At 43.6% G+C, this 22,301-nt stretch overlaps 1 protein-coding gene across 1 annotated transcript in view; it reads left to right on the top strand.

Moving 5' to 3' along the window:
* Window positions 1-4,709: 4,709 nt before the first annotated feature.
* The window catches only part of LOC133577587 (hippocalcin-like protein 1), a 132,912-nt gene continuing 115,320 nt past the window's right edge, over window positions 4,710-22,301 (top strand). The window contains exon 1 of the mRNA XM_061931578.2: window positions 4,710-5,057. The gene's annotated coding sequence lies outside the window, so the exon portion shown is untranslated. The remainder of the gene's footprint in view (window positions 5,058-22,301) is intronic.

Here is a 22,301-nt window from a genome sequence, read left to right as displayed (position 1 = left end):
ACACACACTGAGCACCCACTGGCTGAAATGTAGATCGGCGCCTATGCTAGGGTACACTGGCTGGCCTCCATTACATCAAATATACAGTACATATGTGCAATAAAAGGAATTAAATGCATATAGCAGTGACGTGCGGTCACTGGAGGGCCTCACCTGCCATCATGGAAAGAAAATAATTTAAAAAGAAAAAAAAGTAATTAAATTGTTATATGTATCCAGTAGAGATGCGCGGATAGGCAATTATTTCATCCGCAACCGCATCAGAAAGTCGTCAACCATCCGCAATCCACCCGATCTAACATTTGATCAGAACTGCATCCGCCCGCCATCCGCCCGCACCCGCCCGTTGTTATATATCTAATATAGACGATGCAAGGCATTAGTGAGGTTATAAAGCTTTTGCCCGTTAAAGAAAGGAGACTGATCCAACGCAGCACAGACATTCGCGTGCCACGCTGTCACGACCCAGACGCACACCAGTGCGCAATCATATGGGAGCCGCGCTGAGCGCACCTCCAAGCGCGTCTCGCTGCCGGCGACGGCCGGGTATGGGCCCGACGCTCCAGCGCCATCCATTTTCAGGGCTAGTTGATTCGGCAGGTGGGTTGTTACACACTCCTTAGCGGGTTCCAACTTCCATGGCCACCGTCCTAGCTGCTGTCTATATCAACCAGGGTGAGCCCCACCCCTTTCGTGAGCGCACTGCGCGCGGAGTGACCCCTGTTACGCGCCCCCGGCCACGGGGGTGGCGGGCAGGTAAGCTGCTTACCTGCTGCGCGTGACGCCGGCCGCGGCGAAGGCGGACGAGGCGGGGTGTCGGTGCGGTGGGCGCGGTGGTGACCCTGGACGTGCGTCGGGCCCTTCTCGCGGATCGCCTCAGCTACGGCTCCCGGTGGGGCCCTCTCGGGGGAAGGGGCCTCGGTCCCGGACCCCGGCGAGGCGTCGGGGGCCTTCTCCGCTCCGTAAAAGTGTCCATCTCTTTTTTTTTTCTTTCTTCTGTTGTGGCATTAGCAGCAGGTGCCTGCTCGTTTTTCGTATGTGGGTAACAACATTTAACTATGTATATATTGTAATGTTCCCAGGAACGTAGGCTCATAGACTTATTCGTTTGTCTCGTATTTATTGTAATAAGATGCAATGTAACCACACAACAGCTCCAATGTGCGTCTCCCCTCTTTCCCGGCAAAACTCGAACTAACACTTCCTGTCAACAACGTCACTTCCCTAACTTGCCCGGAAGTCCCGTCCCCCAGCCAAAGCCATTGGCTAACACCCCGTAGCTAGCCGCTACATCATATTTCCGAATTGGTTTAACTGCCACCCGCCTGAATCTATTTAAAATCTAATTTTTTTAAATTTTAATCGCCCGACCCGACCCGACCCGCTGATAAAATCTAATTTTTTTAAATTTCATCCGCCCGATTCGCGGATAATCCGCGGACTCCGCGGTTGTGCCCGCAAACCGCGCATCTCTAGTATCCAGTGATTATACTATAAAGTTATTTTCCGTTTAACTTCACCAGTTTTAGATTATTTTTATTCAAAATCGCTGAATGTTGACATTTGCCGTTCAAATACTGAGAAGAGACGGTGCGGTGAACAGCAGCCAGTTGAGGCACGTCACTCAATTGTGCCTCACCATGGATTGCGGACTCGGCTAACTGCTGGCCTGCTGTGCAGTGAGACCGTATTGCTATATGAATTATATTATACATTTCCATAGTTTAGTTAGCTGAGGTATATAATGTACAGTGCATTTTGTCAACAACTGTATGTGTGTAACGTATTTCTTGTGCTGAGCAATCATAAAACTGCTGTGAAGATGCACTGTGTGAGGCTCGCGTAACCCTGCCTCCTGGTGCCGGTTATTGCACCTCCGCCGCAGACTGCACCCCCCGACGGGAGCGCCACACCAACCAAAGCCCACACCCAAACCCTCCACGTGCAAGACCGAATCCACCCAAAAAAAGTCACTTAACAAGAAGCCAAAAAGTGCAAAAACAACATTGCTCGCGCCGGAGGAGCCGTGAACGACTGCAGGGACACAACATTAGGTACACCTGCAGACTGCAGCACAGATTTCATATTCCATTCATTCACAACTCCTCCAACACGAACACCACTGTTCCCGCACTTATAAGTAAAGGTAAGACCATAATAACGTTTTTTTATTAAATGTGCTTTTTTGTGTGCTACAGTTTGTATGTGTAAAGTTAAAGTTAAGTTAAAGTACCAATGATTGTCACACACACACTAGGTGTGGCGAAATTTGTCCTCTGCATTTGACCCATCCCTTGATCACCCCCTGGGAGGTGAGGGGAGCAGTGGGCAGCAGCGGCGCCGCGCCCGGGAATAATTGTTGGTGATTTATCCCGCAATTCCAACCCTTGATGCTGGGTGCCAAGCAGGGAAGAATGCTGGTATGAGCTTTTAAACATAACCCGTTAACTGCTGCCAATCAAATGGTGAATAAGATACTCTTTAGGGTTCATATGTTTGCAAGCACAACAACAACAAAAAAACAAACAAAAAAAACAACGCTATATGATTAACACAAGATAATAGTACTAAAGCAAGCATACACATACATACATACATTCATTCAACCATGCAAAACCCAACAGTAGTCTACCCTATATTTAATGCCTCATGTGGGGTAGACTACCGTATTTTCCGCACTATAAGGCGCACCTAAAAACCACAATTTTTCTCAAAAGCTGACAGTGCGCCTTATAACCCGGTGCGCTTTATTACGATTCATTTTCATAAAGTTTCGGTCTCGCAACTTCGGTAAACAGCCGCCATCTTTTTTCCCGGTAGAACAGGAAGCGCTTCTTCTTCTACGCAAGCAACCGCCAAGGAAAGCACCCGCCCCCATAGAACAGGAAGCGCTTCACCCGCCCCCATAGAACAGGAAGCGCTTCACCCGCCCCCGGAAGAAGAAGAAAAAACGCGCGGATATCACCGTACGTTTCATTTCCTGTTTACATCTGTAAAGACCACAAAATGGCTCCTACTACGCGACAAGGATCCGGTTCATAAAAAGACGCAATCTCTCCATCTGCACACGGATTACTACCGTATTTCACAGCAACTGATATTCCTGTGAACTGCACTGTGGAACGGGAGCACGTACGGTGAATATTCGCACCACAGGGAATGAGAAGTCATCCTTCACTGTGGTTCTAGCTTGCCATGCTAACTTCCTCCCATGGTGATATTCAAAAGGAAGACCTTGCCAAAAGAGACCTTTCCAGCCGGCGTCATCATAAAAGCTAACTCGAAGGGATGGATGGATGAAGAAAAGATGAGCGAGTGGTTAAGGGAAGTTTACGCGAAGAGGCCGGGTGGCTTTTTTCACACAGCTCCGAAGGCGAACACACCTTCACTAAGACGGGCAGATAGCGCCGGTCGACATACGCCAACATCTGCCAGTGGATCGTAAATGCCTGGGCAGATATTTCGGTCACAACTGTGGTCCGAGCTTTCCGGAAGGCAGGATTCACAGAACTGCTGCACAACAACAGCGACACTGAATCCGATGACTTCGACGAGGCGGAGCCGGCCATTTTTGGATCCCACGCTTGCGCAACTTTTCAATTCGGACACCGAAGACGAAGAATTCGAAGGATTTACGAATGAAGAATAACTTCAGAAGGTGAGCGCTATGTTTATTTTGTGTGTTGTGACATTAACGTTCGAGCAACATTATGTTGCTATTTATTGCTCTACACCATTTTTAATTTTACTATGTTTGTGATTGCACATTTGCGTACATTTTGGGACAGAGTTGTTAGAACGCTGGTTTTCAATATATTATTAAAGTTTGACTGAACTATCTGACTGTTTTTTTGACATTCACTTTAGCGCAGCGTTTTTTTGACATTCACTTTAGCGCAGCGTAGGCGCGGCTTTTAGTCCGGGGCGGCTTATTGGTGGACAAAATTATGAAATATGTAATTCATAGAAGGTGCGGCTAATAATCCGGTGCGCCTTATAGTGCGGAAAATACGGTACTGTTGGGTTTTGCATGGTTGAATGAATGTATGTATGTATGTGTATGCTTGCTTTAGTACTATTATCTTGTGTTAATCATATAGCGTTGTTTTTTGTTGTTGTTGTGCTTGCTACCATGTTTCATCATTCCATGAATACTATCCTCTGGACCCCTGTCAAAAGCTTCTTCTAGCTTATTTGGGGGACCCTTTCACGTACCAACATCTTTAAATGATGATATTTCACTACTATTGTAATTGTTATATGGTATTGTGAATAAACTTGAAACTTGAAACTTGAACTTAAATCTGACTGTGATGAAGTCAGTGCCTCACCAGCCATCAACCTCACCGCACGTCACTGGCATATAGCAATAAAATATTTAAATCTGCAACCCCCTATAGAGTGCAAGTCCTTCTGAAGGAAACTGCAGCTAAATGTCCTCATTAAAAGGCAGAAAATGACCAAATATATGTGCAGTATCCTAAAAATCTCTGCGTGGCGCAGTGAGTTCGTGTAAATTGCACTATGTGCGCCTTTATTCTACCGTGGTGACGCACACTTTTAAAGACGAGGGAGCCGGGGAAAGTGGGCGGGGCTGTGCGCCACGTCGGTGCCAATAGGCGCAGCGCTATCTAATTAAAGACATACCACGTAATCCCGACAGCACCACCCCCCACGCCGTTTAAATCCACTCTATCCGCTCACACCGTTTAAAACGCGCCGTCCTCCTCTCCCTCCGTCGCCTATAGAAGACACTGTCCGCCGGAGGGGACCACCACGCCGCGGCATCATCGCTGCATGGGCATGCTCTGCGGGACGCGGCTGATGTGAGACGGACAGGGGACACCCATCCGAGTCACTCGGTGTCCGCGGATGTGCGCGCTGAGGAGCTGCAGAATTGGCGTGTAAAAGCTGGGCGGCGATCGATCCAGAAGCTACTCCTGTTTTTTGTCGTGCGCCGAGGAGCACAGGGGGGAAGGCGCCCAGCATCCCTGCATCTCTCCCTGCACGGAGCAGAGAGGACCTCCCTCCCTCCACACTAGAGCGCCTTGCATCGGGTAAGAAATAGGCTGGCTTCCGTTATGGTCCCCTTATATCCCCTTTCAATGTGTTTCCTAACCAATTAGACCGATACATGACTGTACAAAAAGGATGCAACAAAGTGCATTAATGGTTCCATATTGTGCATTTGGGACAGGTCTGTATTTTCCATGAATGATAGTAAATGCACATGGTGACCACAAGGAACCTCTTTTGTACATTTGTGATGGCCCAGTTTTGACTTCATTGCCGTATAAATATTTTCATTCGCTTTGACAACTTAAAGTGGAACTGCACTTTTTTTGGGGGGGGGGTTTTGTTTATCATTCACAATCCTAATGTAAGACAAGAACACACGTCTTAATTTTTTTATGCATTCTAACTCATAAATAAACGTCAGCTCACAATAGGAGTCGCTCTATTCCGCCTTTAAAGTGCTCTAAAAACATCTGAACACCTCCATCAATGTTTTATATTCATGCCGTAAGTATTAATGTAGTATCAGGCACATCCACAATAACATGATATATTTATGTAATTTGCGCATTAATTTCCAAGACGCATTACAACGTTTGCTTTTTCCTTTTTCAACAACACTGACAACTACTCATGCAGACAACACACATAATAAAACAACTACTTACTGTACAACGTCTGCTCTCTCTGGGATGCCAACTGCTGGGATGTTTATATGTTAAGATTAGTTTAGACCGGGGGTCGGCAACCCGCGGCTCTAGAGCCGCATGGCTCTTTAGCGCCGCCCTGGTGGCTCTCTGGAGCTTTTTCAAAAATGTATGAAAAATGGAAAAAGATGAGGGCAAAAAAATATATTTTTTGTGTTAATATGGTTTCTGTAGGAGGACAAACATGACACAAACCTCCCTAATTGTTATAAAGCACACTGTTTATATTAAACATGCTTCACTGATTCGAGTATTTGGGGAGCGCCGTTTTGTCCTACTAATTTTGGCAGTCCTTGAACTCACCTTAGTTTGTTTACATGTATAACTTTCTCCGACTTTCTAGGACGTGTTTTATGCCACTTCTTTTTCTTTCTCATTTTGTCCACCACACTTTTAACGTTGTGCGTGAATGCACAAAGGTGAGTTTTGTTGATGTTATTGACTTGTGTGGAGTGCTAATCGGGCATATTTGGTCAATGCATGACTGCAAGCTAATCAATGCTAACATGCTATTTAGACTAGCTATATGTACATATTGCATCATTATGCCTCATTTGTAGCTATATTTGAGGTCATTTAGTTTCCTTTAAGTCCTCTTAATTCAATTTATATCTAATGACACACTATCTGTATGTAATATGGCTTTTAATTTTTTGTGGCTCCAGACAGATTTGTTTTTGTATTTTTGGTCCAATATGGCTCTTTCAACATTTTGGGTTGCCGACCCCTGGTTTAGACAAAGAATGAATCAGTCTTTGCAAAGGGTTAACAAACAAGCATCTTTTCGTGTTTTTCTCACCATCATCTCCTTCCACTAGCCAGGTGGGGCATGATTTATAATATAGAACAGCTATTCTCAAACCAGAGGTCTACAACCCACAGCTCTGGAGGCTCTTTCATGCCTCAGTCTTGGCTCCCTTTGGCTTTGCAACAAAATGTCAATAAATAATCACTATTTATTTAAATGCAACAGTTGTTATTTTGGAGTGTTTGGTGATCTTGTAATATGAAAATCAAACGCGTTTTCATATTTTGTCGATCGAAATCTAGGTCACACCCCCTATGCGTCATATTTTGTTCCCAAGCAATTGTATTGTTTTCAGCTAGCAACGGACAGACCACTGTTGATGAGGTTGGTTCACCTGTGTGCTTATTATGTGGGGAGAAAATAGCAAACAAGAAAAAAAATCAAACGTCGAAAGACATTTCCAGAACAAACACACAGCATTTGCGGAAAAATTACCCACCTGGAGATGACCGAAAAAGAGCAGTTTCGGAACTGCTGCGGAGAGATGATCAGAGCAAAAATACTTGGTGAGTCGTTTTCTGTCTAGTGTTTTATAAATGCTACAGAATAAGTGTAATGAAACTGTAAGTAGTGTTATCATCATGTTAGGGATGAAACAGAGTTTACAGCTCTAGGGTGGGTTTTATTTGGTGGGAAATGGGCTAAAATGGCTTTTGGTATACTGGAGGTCGCCTACTCCTGATCAAGTGGTACGCCAAAAAGTGGTATGCTTAATTACATTTTCAAACAAATTTTTTTGGGCTGTCAATCTTTGGGCACCACACGATTCGATTCGATTCTTGGGGGTATTAATTATATTAATTAATTACATTCCTCCGAAGAATATATAAACACCTGTGATCATTTCTATATTATAAAAGAAAACTGGTTTTGTTTGATAAAGTTCCACTTAAACATTTAAAGTCAAATACAAATAAGGTAACAAGAGAAGTATCAGGCACTTTTCTTTTCTGAAGTAAATCTGTACAGCTGATATCATCATCTACATCAACTATAGGATTTGTCTGAGTGGCTGGACAGGACATCCATCCATCCATCCATCCATCTTCTTCCGCTTATCCGAGGTCGGGTCGCGGGGGCAGCAGCCTAAGCAGGGAAGCCCAGACTTCCCTCTCCCCAGCCACTTCGTCCAGCTCCTCCCGGGGGATCCCGAGGCGTTCCCAGGCCAGCCGGGAGACATAGTCTTCCCAACGTGTCCTGGGTCTTCCTCGTGGCCTCCTACCGGTCGGACATGCCCTAAACACCTCCTTAGGGAGGCGCTCGGGTGGCATCCTGACCAGATGCCCGAACCACCTCATCTGGCTCCTCTCGATGCGGAGGAGCAGCGGCTTTACTTTGAGCTCCCCCCGGATGACAGAGCTTCTCACCCTATCTCTAAGGGAGAGCCCCGCCACCCGGCGGAGGAAACTCATTTCGGCCGCTTGTACCCGTGATCTTGTCCTTTCGGTCATAACCCAAAGCTCATGACCATAGGTGAGGATGGGAACGTAGATCGACCGGTAAATTGAGAGCTTTGCCTTCCGGCTCAGCTCCTTCTTCACCACAACGGATCGATACAGCGTCCGCATTACTGAAGACGCCGCACCGATCCGCCTGTCGATCTCACGATCCACTCTTCCCTCACTCGTGAACAAGACTCCGAGGTACTTGAACTCCTCCACTTGGGGCACCCGGAGATGGCACTCCACCCTTTTCCGGGCGAGAACCATGGACTCGGACTTGGAGGTGCTGATTCTCATCCCAGTCGCTTCACACTCAGCTGCGAACCGATCCAGTGAGAGCTGAAGATCCTGGCCAGATGAAGCCATCAGGACCAAATCATCTGCTAAAAGCAGAGACCTAATCCTGCAGCCACCAAACCGGATCCCCTCAACGCCTTGACTGCGCCTAGAAATTCTGTCCATAAAAGTTATGAACAGAATCGGTGACAAAGGGCAGCCTTGGCGGAGTCCAACCCTCACCGGAAACGTGTCCGACTTACTGCCGGCAATGCGAACCAAGCTCTGACACTGATCATACAGGGAGCGGACCGCCACAATCAGACAGTCCGAAACCCCAAACTCTCTGAGCACTCCCCACAGGACTTCCCGAGGGACACGGTCGAATGCCTTCTCCAAGTCCACAAAGCACATGTAGACTGGTTGGGCAAACTCCCATGCACCCTCAAGGACCCTGCCGAGAGTATAGAGCTGGTCCACAGTTCCACGACCAGGACGAAAACCACACTGCTCCTCCTGAATCCGAGGTTCGACTATCCGGCGTAGCCTCCTCTCCAGTACACCTGAATAGACCTCACCGGGAAGGCTGAGGAGTGTGATCCCACGATAGTTAGAACACACCCTCCGGTTCCCCTTTTTAAAGAGAGGAACCACCACCCCGGTCTGCCAATCCAGAGGTACTGCCCCCGATGTCCACGCGATGCTGCAGAGTCTTGTCAACCAAGACAGCCCTACAGCATCCAGAGCCTTAAGGAACTCCGGGCGGATCTCATCCACCCCCGGGGCCTTGCCACCGAGGAGCTTTTTAACTACCTCAGCAACCTCAGCCCCAGAAATAGGAGAGCCCACCACAGATTCCTCAGGCACTGCTTCCTCATAGGAAGACGTGTTGGTGGGATTGAGGAGGTCTTCGAAGTATTCCCTCCACCGATCCACAACTTCCGCAGTCGAGGTCAGCAGAACACCATCCGCACCATACACGGTGTTGGTAGTGCACTGCTTCCCCTTCCTGAGGCGGTGGATGGTGGTCCAGAATCGCTTCGAAGCCGTCCGGAAGTCGTTTTCCATGGCTTCCCCGAACTCCTCCCATGTCCGAGTTTTTGCCTCCGCGACCGCTGAAGCCGCACACCGCTTGGCCTGTCGGTACCTGTCCGCTGCCTCAGGAGTCCCATGAGCCAAAAGAACCCGATAGGACTCCTTCTTCAGCTTGACGGCATCCCTCACCGCCGGTGTCCACCAACGGGTTCTAGGATTACCGCCACGACAGGCACCAACTACCTTGCGGCCACAGCTCCAATCAGCCGCCTCGACAATAGAGGTGCGGAACATGGTCCACTCGGACTCAATGTCCAGCACCTCCCTCGTGACATGTTCAAAGTTCTTCCGGAGGTGGGAATTGAAACTCTCTCTGACAGGAGACTCTGCCAGACGTTCCCAGCAAACCCTCACAATGCGTTTGGGCCTGCCAGGTCTGTCCGGCATCCTCCCCCACCATCGCAGCCAACTCACCACCAGGTGGTGATCGGTAGAAAGCTCCGCCCCTCTCTTCACCCGAGTGTCCAAAACATGAGGCCGCAAATCCGATGACACAACTACAAAGTCGATCATAGAACTGCGGCCTAGGGTGTCCTGGTGCCAAGTGCACATATGGACACCCTTATGCTTGAACATGGTGTTCGTTATGGACAATCCGTGACGGGCACAAAAGTCCAATAACAAAACACCACTTGGGTTCAGATCCGGGCGGCCATTCTTCCCAATCACGCCTCTCCAGGTTTCACTGTCGTTGCCAATATGAGCGTTGAAGTCCCCCAGTAGAACGAGGGAATCACCCGGGGGAGCACTCTCAAGTACTCCCTCGAGTGAATCCAAAAAGGGTGGGTACTCTGAGCTGCTGTTTGGCGCGTAAGCGCAAACAACAGTCAGGACCCGTCCCCCCACCCGAAGGCGGAGGGAAGCTACCCTCTCGTCCACCGGGTTGAACTCCAACATGCAGGCTCTGAGCCGGGGGGTAACAAGAATTGCCACCCCTGCCCGTCGCCTCTCACTGCTGGCAACGCCAGAGTGGAAGAGAGTCCAGCCCCTCTCGAGTGAACTGGTTCCAGAGCCCTTGCTGTGCGTCGAGGTGAGTCCGACTATATCCAACCGGAACTTCTCTACCTCGCGCACTAGCTCAGGCTCCTTCCCCCCCAGCGAGGTGACGTTCCACGTCCCAAGAGCTAGCTTCTGTAGCCGAGGATCGGACCGCCAAGTGCCCTGCCTTCGGCTACCGCCCAGCTCACATTGCACCCGACCTCTATGGCCCCTGCTATGGGTGGTGAGCCCATTGGAGGGGGGACCCACGTTGCCTCTTCGGGCTGTGCCCGGCCGGGCCCCATGGGGACAGGCCCGGCCACCAGGCGCTCGCCATCGTGCCCCAACTCCGGGCCTGGCTCCGGAGGGGGGCCCCGGTGACCCGCGTCCGGGCGAGGGAAATCTGAGTCTCGGTTCTTGCATTTCCATAGAAGTCTTCGAGCTGCTCTTTGTCTGATCCCTCACCTAGGACCTGTTTGTCTTGGGAGACCCTACCAGGGGGCATGGAAGCCCCCGGACAACATAGCTCCTAGGATCATTGGGACACGCAAACTCCTCTACCACGTTAAGGTGGCAGCTCAGAGAGGAGTGGACAGGACAGGACATACTAAAAATAAATAAATAAATAAAAAAAAAATAAAAAAAATGTTTTTAATCGATTAAGAATCGTTAGATAAGAACCACGATTCATTTGAAAATAAAAAATGTTTTTACACCCCTAACAGTTTTATTGTTCAAACAGTGTGTAACGTTACAGTGGCCAAACATATTAAATATACTTGTTAAATAAAACCTATGCCTTGTTTTAAAAAAAAGAAATAGTTAGGCCTACTACGTTAATGTATTTTTATGTTGGTCATTATGGTGGTACTTGGAGAGCCAGTTGTTTTCTGCGGTGGTATTTGGTGAAAAGTTTGAGAACCAATGATCGAGAATTCAATTTCTTCAGCTGGCGAGAGAACAACTCCCGAGCTGATGATGTCAATGCAGCAGCATAAGCCAGTTAGCTCATAATGATCAATGTGCCGCTAAAAGTAGGTTCTAAACGTTAGTGCTTATGATAACAACATAGCAAATACTTTATTAATATTTAGGTCATGAAATGTAAACAAAGTATTGTTGGCGCTTTTTGAAAGGTTATTTAGAGGGATTTGTGGCCAAAATAGAGAACCACCCACTACTTTGTTAGCTGACTTTTCCTAATGTTTATTTACGAGTTAGAATGCATAAACAAAGAACAACATATGTGTTCTTATCTTACAAAGGGACTCTGAATGATAGGCAATTTCTTTTTTTTAAAGTGCAGTTGTGCTTTAATGTGCGAGTTATGTTGCGTTAGGTCACACCCTGAAAGTCTGTTTTATCGGTGGATCTACAAAAGCTCACAAGCTTCTCTCTCTCGCCAACTGTCGGCGTTGGCAACGACATCCATAAATTAAGTCAACAGAGGCAGTGATGCCGTCAGGGTGAAGACGATGGGTAATTATCACCTGTCACTATAGATGTTTTGGATGCCAGCTCGACTCAAGATAACGAGGAGAGTTAACGCCAGTGGTGTTGGATGAGGGTGCGACTCCTCCTTAAAGACTCCTCGCTACTATATTTGGGAAATTAAGGGCACCCTATTTTGACTCAAGCATCAAAATACCTTTGCCAATCATCTGCTTGAAACAGAACTTTTCATTGGTTTGACAAGTTGAGCGGTACCTCAACTTACGCACTTTAATGTTCTATGACTGAGTTGTAACTCAAATCAACGCCATTCATTAAAATAAATTAAATACATTTAATAGGGGCTTGCCTTTGCTGGAGCCTATCCCAGCTGCACTCGGGCGGAAGGCGGAGTACACCTTGGACAAGTCGCCACCTAAGTGCTTTGAGTGTCCAGAGAAAAATCGCTATATATATAATTCACTATACCTGAGATAATAATGTTTGAAAACAATACAATAGATTGATTATATTATGTATTGTACTAATTTTTATCGTATTTTTATATGTTTTTATTGCTGCCCTCACACGACCGCTTGTAACCATACTTCAATTTACCACTAGTTCGCCTCATGGTATTTTTACATAATCGGCCCCTTCAATTGATTATCATCATTTATCAACAAACTGACGAAAAACTTGCTTTGAATGAGATGTCAACATGACAAGCAGATGTTAAAGTTCTGGTTGCAACAAATACTGAGTTCAAAAGAACTTCTGTTGCATGCGGTACAATTTTTTTCTGCCAAAATTGTACATTTAGCAAGAAATAGTTAGTGCCTTATTGACGCACATTATTTCTAGTTTTTTGCATGCCAGATGTGGACCCTGTGCATTCAGTTTGACACCTGTGCAATAGAATGTACTACAAACAGCTACAGTAATGTAACAATGCACAGTATTTACCTTGGAAAGCGACCGCGGTGAAGTTGGTTTCACGTTGGTCGTTGGATATTCGCCTCCGTAGCTACAGCAGCAGTTCACTCTCCCTGTGCCTGGGCTGCTCTTTTATGATGCAGGGCGCTCACAAGAGAAGTGCTGCTGTGGGTTGGGTGCATGGTCGGTCGTTATTTCAAATCGGTAGGTGTGGTCCAATTCTAAGACCCGGTGTTTTGGGGATGTTTTGCAGGTTTCGTTCTGGCATTTGCTGCGAAAGCTAGCACTGGATTGGCTTTTAACTTTTTTTTTTCTCTCAATGGTGGGGGCACAAAACAAATTCATAACTTAAAGCATAACAAAAGGCTAAGAGAGCTTGTATCGCTAAATACTTGAGGTACCACTGTATAGGTTGTAATTAGTCACATGACTTTTGAACAGAAGTAAACAAAGTGGTGATCCACCAAACCAACAAGGCTACTGTGTAACAAACAGAGTGTGAAATATCGTAGTACGTAAGAGGCCTAAGAAAATCAAACCATGCGATTGCATAGATCCATATAAGTTATCAAAAAAAGATTTGTTGAGTGATCTCAAGGATTATTCGTTAACATATCCCAGACATGTCGAACTATCTGGTCCGCCAGACGTCATCCTACACGGCAAAACAAATGAAAACTTGGAAAAGCATGGAGCTCTACTTCTTTGTGTGTGCCTGGGTTAAATAAATTGGTATCAACACTCTCCCGGATAAAAATCATTTTTCCTGGGCGAGGTTGTGTTTCATGATTTAACTTTGTGTCTAAATAAGCCCTGTTTGTTGTTGTTGTGCATGTGCCACTTATGTGTGTTTTTCCTGTCTTCATCAAAATATAACCACATTAACGTTGTGTCTGTGCTGTCATTTATGATTGCTGCCTTTGGTAAAAGCTCAATTATTTTAGGTTTTGCTCACGTTTGCCTTCTTTTATTTTGACTCGGCGAGTTGGTGCTTTTCGAAACACCTGTTGCAAAAATGCATTTTAAGAACTCCAAAACAGGCAGCACGGTGGAAGAGGGGTTAGTGCGTCTGCCTCACAATACGAAGGTCCTGAGTAGTCCTGAGTTCAATCCCGGGCTCGGGATCTTTCTGTGTGGAGTTTGCATGTCCTCCCCGTGACTGCGTGGGTTCCCTCCGGGTACTCCGGCTTCCTCCCACCTCCAAAGACATGCACCTGGGGATAGGTTGATTGGCAACACTGAATTGGCCCTAGTGTGTGAATGTGAGTGTGAATGTTGTCTGTCTATCTGTGTTGGTCCAGCGATTAGGTGGCGACTTGTCCAGGGTGTACCCCGCCTTCCGCCCGATTGTAGCTGAGATAGGCTCCAGCGGCCCCCGCTACCCCAAAGGGAATAAGCGGTAGAAAAATGGATGGATGGAACTCCAAAACAAGATAAAATACAAATATCATGAAGATAATACTTAATTTGGAAATAATATAAGTTAAAAGTATATAAAACAAAACTTTAACAAAGTGATAACTGCAAACTTCTGCATTCTTCGACTCTGCTCCCCGTGCCATTTTTCTCATAGTTTTTCGGAAAATCTTGACATCTTTCACCCTTCTTGATTACATCTTGAAGAACTCTGAAGAAACTTGTATCCTGTTGGCGACTCAAACAGTTCCAACAGCCTAAAAGAACGCAAGTATAGGGCATTTTTCTTCGAGAAAGGCAAAATGCCACCCAGAACGTTACGACAACAGACGCTCGCCGGTCCACCACTTCGAGCCTCGCATAGTTAACGGGCCGGGCGTGACGTCAGGTGAATACAACCTCTATAGAAGGATTTCTTACATCACAACCATCCTGAAGTACTTATGAGGTGGTCACTGGACTGTGACTGTATCTTTGATTTGTGTAGAAACCCACCTGCAGCTAGGGCTGGGCGATATATCGATATGCGCGATATATCGCGGGTTTGTCTCTGTGCGATATAGAAAATGACTATATCGTGATATTCGAGTATGCGTTCTCAAGCAGTTGCTTTTAGCTGCGGGCATTACACTACAGGCTCTTCCTACTCTTTCCTGTCTCTCCTTCTCACAGACAGCAAGCGCAGCTTCTACACACGTCACATACTGTCACGTCATACGTCACATACGTATACGCCCTCTCGGAGCAAAGAGGTAGCAGCATGGCTAACGCTAGCTGTGATGCTAGCGGTAATACGAGCGAAAGAAGGTGCGAATCTGGTAACAAATGAAGGAAGAATTAATTCCCCCAAAAAACAGCAGGGGGTCCATCGTCTGGCGGTGGTTTGGCTTCAAGTGGGAATATGTCGAACAGACAACCGTAATTTGTCAAGTGTGGAGCAAAAGCATTGCTATAAAAAGTAGCATTACTGCTAATATGTAGCATCATTTGAAAAGTCCCCTGCTAGTGAATGAAGAGTGCTCACTCCAATCCAATCCACTTTATTTATATAGCACATTTAAACAACAAAAATGTTTCCAAAGTGCTGCACAACAATATTAAAAACAATATTTACGTACTCCGCACGTCAACATCTCCGTTCGGTGCCACACGTCCACACCATCAAAATGCAGAGGCAAACATTTCCAGATAAACACCGTATGAAAAAAATAGTGATTTTTTTTAGTTGTGATTTCCTTCTCTGCATGAAAGTTTTAAAGTAGCATATATTAATGCAGTATGAAGAAGAATATTTTAATGTAGACACATAGAATCATCATACTGCTGTGATTATATGCATCAAGTGTTCATTCAAGGCTAAGGCAAAATATCGAGATATATATCGTGTATTGCGATATGGCCTTAAAATATCGCAATATTTAAAAAAGGCCATATCGCCCAGCCCTACCTGCCGCCAAAGGAAAGAGGCGCTTCACACTTGATTGACAGTCAAGGAGTTGCCATAGACAGTCAGTATATGTTTCCATGCACTGAATTAGTCTGATTTCTCAAACAATTAGGCTTATAATAAGCTTTCTTAAACACCTTAATCTAATCTTTTGAAAAATCGGATTAATACACCTAAATTATACGATTGGAAAACAGTTTTCTCTAGCATGTAGGCATTAACAGTGTAATCTCTGTGAAGGACAAACACCCCTCTCTTTACGACATTATTTACAAGCGAAGAAGAACAAGCTGTTGGGTGGGGGGGGTATTGAATTTTTAACGCAAACAAGCATACAAAGTAAAGATATAGTAGCGGAAATAAGTCAACATTTTTAAATATATAATATAAAAACCTACCTGTTTAATGGATGACAGGATGTTTTCAAAGAAGAAATACGCGGCATGACGCAAACATCCAGGCGGAAGGAGAGACTGCTTAAGAAAAACCTCCCAACAGCCATATTTTGACATTAAAACTTGTTTGTATACACAATATAATTATTATAGAGTAAAAAAATAATATGTGTATGTTTCGTTACTCAGTAGACAACAATAATTAATAGCGGTAGATCACATGACTTTAAAACAGCATTGATCTCATTCATTCAGACCATCCACAACAACCATGCATCCAGCCATTTTCTACCGCTTGTCCCTCTAGGGCAGTGGTTCTCAACCTTTTTTCAGTGATGTACCCCCTGTGAATTTTTTTTAAATTCAAGTACCCCCTAATCAGAGCAAAGCATTTTTGGTTGAAAAAAAGAGATAGAGAAGTAAAATACAGCACTATGTCATCAGTTTCTGATTTATTAAATTGTATAACAGTGCAAAATATTGCTCATTTGTAGTGGTCTTTCTTGAACTATTTGGAAAAAAAGATAGGTTTTTATTAGGGATGTCCGATAATGGGTTTTTGCCGATATCCGATATTGACCAAACTCTTAATTACCGATTCCGATATCAACCGATACCGATATATACAGTCGTGGAATTAACACATTATTATGCCTAATTTGGACAACCAGGTATGGTGAAGTTAAGGTCCTTTTTTAAAAAAATAATAAAATAAAATAAGATAAATAAGTTAAAAACATTTTCTTGAATAAAAAAGAAAGTAAAACAATATAAAAACAGTTACATAGAAACTAGTAATTAATGAAAATGAGTAAAATGAACTGTTAAAGGTTAGTACTATTAGTGGACCAGCAGCACGCACAATCATGTGTGCTTACGGACTGTATCCCTTGCAGACTGTATTGATATATATTGATATATAATGTAGGAACCAGAATATTAATAACAGAAAAAAACAACCCTTGTGTGAATGAGTGTGAATGAGTGTAAATGGGGGAGGTTTTTTGGGTTGGTGCACTAATTGTAAGTGTATCTTGTGTTTTTTATGTTGATTTGATAAAAAATAAAATCAATAAATGAAAAACGATACTGATAAAAAAAAAAACGATATTATCGGACATCTCTAGTTTGTATTTATATTTATAAAGGGTTTTTGAATTGTTGCTATTTTTAGAATATTTGAAAAAAAACTCACGTACCCCTTGGCATACCTTCGAGTACCCCCAGGGGTACGCGTACCCCCATTTGAGAACCACTGCTCTAGGGGTTGCGGGGGTGCTGGGGAATATCCCAGCTGCACTCGGGAATGTTATTCATATTTAATGTACTGATAGAAAAATTAAACGTCCAAATACAACAATGAAGACAGCACTAACAACCACTAACTACTATCAATTACACCACTAACCACTAACTAATAACACCACTAACATGTAAATCAGCAATTAAAAATAATTCATTGCAGACCTAGAATTAACAGTAAATAGTCCAAGCAAAGTTCACCAAAATAGCGATCTTTGTACGTATGTCTCTGATGGTCATAATAACTTTAAGTGTCATTCAAACAAAACAAAACATTACCAACATCATCAAATAACAGTGGAAAGTTGTAGTTATCGGAGCTTGAAAGCTACTAGCTCTATCTTATTAGCATGTAGCACTGTCTTCTTCTACTATCCATCCATCCATTTTCTACCGCTTGTCCCTTTTGGGGTCGCGGGGGGTGCTGGAGCCTATCTCAGCTGCATTCGGGCGGAAGGCGGTGTACACCCTGGACAAGTCGCCACCTCATCACAGGGCCAACACAGATACAGACAACAATGTTTTATGCATACGTAAATTCATTCACTTTCTTCTTTCCTTCATGGATCTAAACTTTACAGCTGCCGGTAGTTTTTTCTATATTTGTATTTAATAAGTTGTAGGTGTATTTATTTCAGTATAAAAGTGTAAAAAAAAAAATTGTTTCGGTCATGAAATTATGACAATCGTGTGCCAGGGTGTACATATATTATTTATTTAACGCTTAAATCTCTAGAGAATCAGATCTATCTAGTTGTTTTTTTGTTTGTTTGTTTTCTACCCTTTTTGTCCACGAAAAAAATGTTTTTTTATGTAACACAAAATATGCAACATCTTCCACAAAAAATATTTTTTAAAGTGGAATATTTGATGTGAAGTAATCTAAGCTTTCGATAGGTCAATAATTCATAATAACATTGATTTTGATTCAATATTATGTTTTGAGCAATGACAGTTTTAAAGAAAAATAAAACAGCTTTGTTTTGTTAGTCAACATTGTAACTTTTTCTAAATTACATTTCACCTGTAAGCTTTTTTATTAACAAGCTGAAATCGTCCCTTAGTGTACAAGAGGCACGCAGTGATTGGTCAACAGTCACATTAGAGATTGAGCATTGAAGCTGAGACTTCACATGTAGGTGGGAAAATAGTAGAAACCGAATTATTTGAGAATTCAGACTAATTTAGGGCATGTAAACGTACCGAGTAATGTTCTGGTCTGACTACTGGTTATCCGCATGATTTCATTCCCAACCAACAAATAGACATGTTGGTGCTCTTTTGGCAAATTATAATAATAATCAACATACCCATTTTTAATCTCCAAGTGCACATCAAGATAGTCATTCATAACCATAAAAATCAGTCTCTGCATCCAAAGTCTGCATGTGTTTTTGCCCATCGCATATCAAAATGCACCCCCAAGACCAGGCTGACTGTCTAAGGATGCATGTGCCAAAAACATGTGCTCGGCAGCTTGCTTAGAAAGTGTCAGAGTTCTGCAGCGGACGTGGTTTGGGTCGAGGCAGGCACTCAGCTTGCATGTGCTAATCTAGTTGTTACATAAGACGATAAATGGAGCGCTCCTCACTCAGTCACAAAACCCTGCATATTTTTGTATATGATAGGATTTGCCTTTGAGGCGAAAGGCTGCAGCCAAGGTGAGTTTGACTAAGGCCACTAGGCATGAACGAAGAGAGACGGATTGCCCACGTTGTCCTTTATGCAGCTGGGAGTTCTCTATAATGTGACAGCACGAACGCGGAGAGTACATAATGGCTGAGGAATGTCACTTTGAATTAAGGTTTGTGTCTGCAAGGAAGGTCATTGTCAGATTACGAGCGGAAAAACAGCAGGTTTGCATCATCAAGGAGAAAGCCTTGCAGGTTACATATCAGGGCTCGACTCCCCTCCAGCAACATGATGAATGCATAAGGCCAATGGAATTACCTTAGAGGACGGACACTAACGACTTTGTGGGAAACACGGCCGCAAACCCAGCAGGCCAATAGCAACGCTCCAAATTGGTTGAAAAGCTTCTGCGGTCGTCTGTGCCTTCTGTTGCTTTCATGTTTTATTGCCAGTTTGCATGCGCCGTGCCAAGTTTATGTACAGAGGATTGTTCTCTGCTAATGTCACACTGGCATTTGCTTGCATATTAGAGCAGTGTTGATTAGATTTGACAGGGAGCGGATAAACAGCTTGAAAAAATCAGTCATTGTTCAAACTTTGATGAAACAACAGGCAATTTGGTTCATTTGCTAGAGGCCGACGGAGGAAATACGTTTATAGAATATTTCAAAGCATTACAACTTCACTGCATATGCTAGATACAGTAAGTTTACACTGTGTGTTTGTTGCCACCAAGTTAAAATATGCTGAATGTTGTTTGTCTATAGGTAGACCTGCACCGATAGTCAATAAATCAATTAATCAAGCGATAAATGAAAATTAACCAGTAGAGGTGCGAATCTTTGGACACCTACCAATTAGATTCGATTACGATTCCTGAGGCGACGATTCGATTCAGAATCGAGTCTTGATTCAACACGATTCTCGATTCAAACCGATTCTCGCAATATATTATTTGGTATAATAATTATAATGAAACTTTTTCAAAACATGTTACAGGTTAAAAAAGCTAGTTTTGGTTGTCTGGAGATGGTCTAAAAAGTTTTTTGTTTTTTTTAAATGTTTGAAAGAAAATATATATACATATTTTTGTAATAACTTTTCAAAAAGTATTAATCAATTTAGCTATCTAATATACATTACATAGGTAAATATCTTATAATAGGTCTTTTTTTTACATCAACGCAGCGTAACTAATTTGTGTGCGGGTGTGTGTGTGTGTGTGTGTGTGTGTGTGTGTGTGTGTGTGTGTGTGTGTGTGTGTGTGTGTGTGTGTGACTTTTATTGTGATGATGCTGTTTCACACATGAAGTTCCTGACAAATGAAAAAAAGTACTTGAATTGATTTTGACAATGTTTAGCTGGTGGACTTTATCTAAATGATAGATAAATCTATTTTTCACAAAAACGTGTCTCACACTTGTTAGCTAGCTAGCAAGGTAACAAGCTAGCTATTTTACTGAGTTGATATCGCATCCTCCAGATGGCCAATATCATGCCTGCGCTTCAACTGTACTGCCATAAAAAACAATTTCCGCTTTGCAAAAAATGACATGGTATTAGGGGTTTACCGATTGATTGATTGATATTTCGAATTATATTGTCAAAATTTCAAGTATATCGATCTGTGCTCGGAGAGTTTGCCTTCACAGCGATAGGTATCGATCTAATATCGTTTTAAAAGGAATCGACTGATTTTATCGATACTAGAAAAAGAAAAACATTGGATTTAAGAACTGCAAAATTTTTATGAAGTCTAGCAGTTGTAATATTAAAGATTTTAAATGTTAAGCCAATTACCGTATTTTCCGGACCATAGGGCGCACCAGATTATAAGGTGCACTGCCAATGAGCGGGTCTACTTAGGTCTATTTTCATACAAAAGACGCACCGGATTATAGTGCGCATTAAAGGGGACATATTATATTATATATTTTTTCTAATTTGAAAACACTTCCTTGTGGTCTACATAACATGTAATGGTGCTTCTTTGGTCAAAATGTTGTATAGATTGTTTTACAGATCATCTTCAAGCCACTTTCTGACAGTCTGCGCCGTTTTGTGGGCGGTCTTATGTACATGGCTCACCTTCGGCAGCGTCTTTTCTCCGTCATCTTTGTTGTAGCGGTGTAGCGGTCAAGGACGGGACTGGAAGAAGTGTCAAAAGATGGAGCTAACTGTTTTAATGACATTCAGACTTTACTTAAATCAATAACGGAGCAGCATCTCCTCATCCGTGGCTGACTAGTGCAATAACAACGCCAGAAATGTGTCCCCGTGAAAAACCGTCTGACTGGAACTCTCCAATAACTAAAGTTCCTTGGGTGATTAATGTAAACTCACTACACCGATATGTTTTAGCGCTTACATGGCGAGTTTACTGACAGATATAAGTAAGAACTTTACACTATTTTATATTAGAAATGGCAACAGCACAGTGTGATTGTCCCATAACAAGAAGATATAGACAAAGAAGAAGCTTATCGACTACGGGGTCGGCACGGACTACAAAAGCGGACGCGCACAAATTTTCAGGACTAATGCAGATCCCAAATACAGATCAGCAGGTACCAGAAGGTAAGAAAAGTTGCTTTTGCATAATATTGGTAAACAAAACGCCAGATAATATTTCTTACCTTGTACACACACCATAATAATACTCGTATGTTGAAGCACAGTACAAGCCATCGAGCGGTGCGGCTTCATAGCTTACCAAAGTCGTACTAAAACATTTTGATAGATTTTTGAGCGCCGTGTGTAATGTTCTATATTTTCAATGGAACATATACAATGTTAGTGTTGTTTACTTGAGTCATATTGCAGTCTACATGTATCTCTTATGTGTGACTGCCATCTACTAGTCACACTTATCATTTCACCATGTACCAAATAAAATAGCTTTGAGGTCGGTAAGCACAACCAAAATGATTCCGTACATTAGGCGCACCGGGTTATAAGGCGCACTGTCGAGTTTTGAGAAAATGAAAGGATTTTAAGTGTGCCTTATAGTCTGAAAAATATGGGAACTGTCTGTGGCGTCATCAAAACAAAATTGCTGGATATCTACAGTGGTTGAGAAAGGTCATAACAAACGCGATAAGACAATATTGTAATATCTGTGACATGTGTGTCAGTGTGCCTTTAGCAGGTGGTGCTGTTGTGTGTGACCTATTCGAGAGCGGCAGGCTGGTGAATGGAGTCCCGCGAGAGTTTGGGTGTCTTTGTTCTCAGTGTTTAAACTTCTGTTTTGTCTCCTTGAGTTTGTTACCGCTTGTTAAGAAAGCATCTGAGAATGCATCTCCGACTGTCTCTCCCTCTACACCGCAGAGCATTTCAATATCATGGCTTTCAGCTACAGTACGATTGCAAAAGCCACAATACCATCGACACAACACTGATAAAAGCCGCAACACAACTTTA

This window comes from Nerophis lumbriciformis, linkage group LG37 (genome assembly GCF_033978685.3).
Source record: "Nerophis lumbriciformis linkage group LG37, RoL_Nlum_v2.1, whole genome shotgun sequence".
Lineage (NCBI taxonomy): Eukaryota > Metazoa > Chordata > Actinopteri > Syngnathiformes > Syngnathidae > Nerophis > Nerophis lumbriciformis.
The sequence above is the reverse complement of the archived record's forward strand: the minus strand, read 5'-3'. Positions and strand labels throughout refer to the sequence as shown.